The sequence below is a fragment of the Homarus americanus genome, unplaced genomic scaffold (genome assembly GCF_018991925.1).
Source record: "Homarus americanus isolate GMGI-L3 unplaced genomic scaffold, GMGI_Hamer_2.0 scaffold6761, whole genome shotgun sequence".
NCBI lineage: Eukaryota > Metazoa > Arthropoda > Malacostraca > Decapoda > Nephropidae > Homarus > Homarus americanus.
The window spans coordinates 9,716-12,113 of record NW_024724914.1 but is presented as its reverse complement, the minus strand read 5'-3'; the positions used below and the strand labels follow the sequence as shown (position 1 = coordinate 12,113).

At 47.4% G+C, this 2,398-nt stretch overlaps 1 pseudogene; it reads left to right on the top strand.

Annotated features, from left to right (window-relative positions):
- Nucleotides 1-1,853: 1,853 nt before the first annotated feature.
- On the top strand, nt 1,854-2,031 carry LOC121864586 (annotated as a pseudogene).
- Nucleotides 2,032-2,398: the final 367 nt, after the last annotated feature.

Sequence of the window (2,398 nt, the reverse complement as noted above, 5' to 3'; positions counted from 1 at the left end):
GGAATGATACTGAACCAACATCACAAGCACCCATGCTTAGCATATGCAGACGATATAACCATCATTACAAAACAGCAAGATAATCTACAGCAACTCCTCTACATAGCAACAGAACAATGCAGTAGGATGGGACTGGACCTAAATCCTAGCAAAAGCTCATCATTGCACCTGTCTGGACGAAGACCTCGAGGAATGCGCCAGACACAGTTCTACGTTGGAGAAGCGCCCATTCAATGGAAGAGCGATGGCGAAGCAACGCTCTTCTTGGGACGACCAGTTGGGTTCCATCTTTTGCCAAACATCCAAACAGTAGAGGAACTAATGCAACTCGGGACGAAAATACTGACAAGCAAGCTAGCACCGTGGCAGAGAATAGATGCAGTCAAGACATTCATGTTCCCGGCAGGAGTGCATGCAATGAGGACTTGGCAACTGAGGAAAACAGACTGGGCACACCTGGACAACGAAATGAAGACAATGCTTAAACACACGCTACATCTACCGTCAAGAGCGTCGAATGAGTACTTGTACGGAAGCAGTAAAGCTGGAGCGTGTGGTGTCCCACTCGCGGCAGAAGACTCTGACATTTTCCTGGTGGATACCGCATATAAATTACTCACGTCACCGGATCCTGACGTCAGGGAAAAAGCCAGAGAAGAATGCCGGCGAGTTGCAACAATGAGAACACGACAGGAGCCAAGCATGACCGACGCATGCATGTACTTAACACAGGGAGAGATGCAAACGCGAGGAGGAGACCACCAAACCATCTGGTCTAGAGCCAGGTGTGCCTCAGGCCGAATGGGGGTTTCCTGGATAGCAGAGGGAGGAGACAACATCAAGATAAAATGCACGGACTCCATCATTGAAGAAAAAGATAGAAGGAAAGTAGCCAAAACCATCCGGAGCCAGCGACGACAGATGAGAGATGAAGTTCTGCAGAATAAGCCTGACCAAGGGAAAGTGATGAAGCTCGTAGCACAAGAGAGAGCATCATCAGCATTTGTTCGAAATGGAGCGTATACAACCTTCGCAGACTGGCGTTTCATACACCGAGCAAGACTGAACCTACTCCCCGTCAATGGAGCGAAGCGAGGCCAGAATAGGGATCGGAGATGTCGTCGTTGCAATAGAGAAGAAACGCTCACACATGTAGTAAACCACTGCATGATACACTCTCGAGCCATGCAAAAGCGACATAATGCCGTGGTGGATAGAGTACGAAAAGTCGCAGAAGGTCGACATTGGAAGATCATGTCGGCAAATGAACGAGTACCAGGAGCAGCAGACAATGAACGTCCAGACCTGGTGATTGAAAAGAACCGAGAAGTGATCCTGATCGACGTCACCTGCCCATTCGAGAATGGACAAGAGGCATTTAAAGAAGCAAGACTGAGGAAAGAAGAAAAGTATGCAGAACTGGCAGCAGAGATGAGAAGACAATACCAGCAGGTGAAGGTGGCTGCATTCATAGTGGGACCCCTGGGAGCATACGACCCGGAGAACGAGAAGCTGATGAAACGACTGGCATCAAAGGGATACCTACGCCTCTTCAGGAAACTTTGTGTAAGTGATGCCATTCACTGGTCGAGAATGATTTATATAGAACATACCTCAGGTGCTAGACAGTATGTAGGGTGAAATAAACCCAAAGTCAAGATAGAAGAAAGAATAGGTTCTAGGTGAAGGAGAACACAAATGCATAAAATATATTTCTATTTCTCTCTTTTGCTACTTCCATACTTTGTACTAGTTGCGGGACCTGCTTCTCGGCATTTTGGCTAAGATCAAAGTGTAGTATATATTCTTATTTCTCTCTTTTGCTACTTCCATACTTAGTACTAGTTGCTAGACCTGCTTCTCGGCCTTTTGGCTAAGATCAAAGTGTAGTATCTGTTCTTATCAGTTTAATGGAGAGTACATAATCAGGTTCTTTTTGCATGGAAGGAAGAACACAGATTTGGACTTTCTGGGGGTGAAAGTAACAGAGTTTACTCCTTTGTTGTTTTAGGCGGCGAGCAGGGAACCCAAGGTCAAACAAGGTGGTTATTACTAATACCATGCAGGAGAGGAAACATATCAAGGCTCTGCAAAGCTCCCAAACTCTGTCCTGACGGGACCGCACGGGTGCTTCACACGGCTATTCCTTTACTTTTACTTCTGTATCATTGAGGACCTGCACTCATAGAAGTGTATTCGTCCCAAAGTCCCTCCCCGGTAAACCATCACCTTGCGATCGAGTGGGTTTGTGATGGCGAAAGGGCGGTCGGTACACAACTCTCGGCCGATCCTCCAGGAATACCGTGATAGTGCGGGTACACCCTGGTAAGGGGGTTGTCATGTGTGTGTGGGTGTTCGTGTGGGTAAGGCAAGATGGACGACGAAGGGCCAAGAGGAA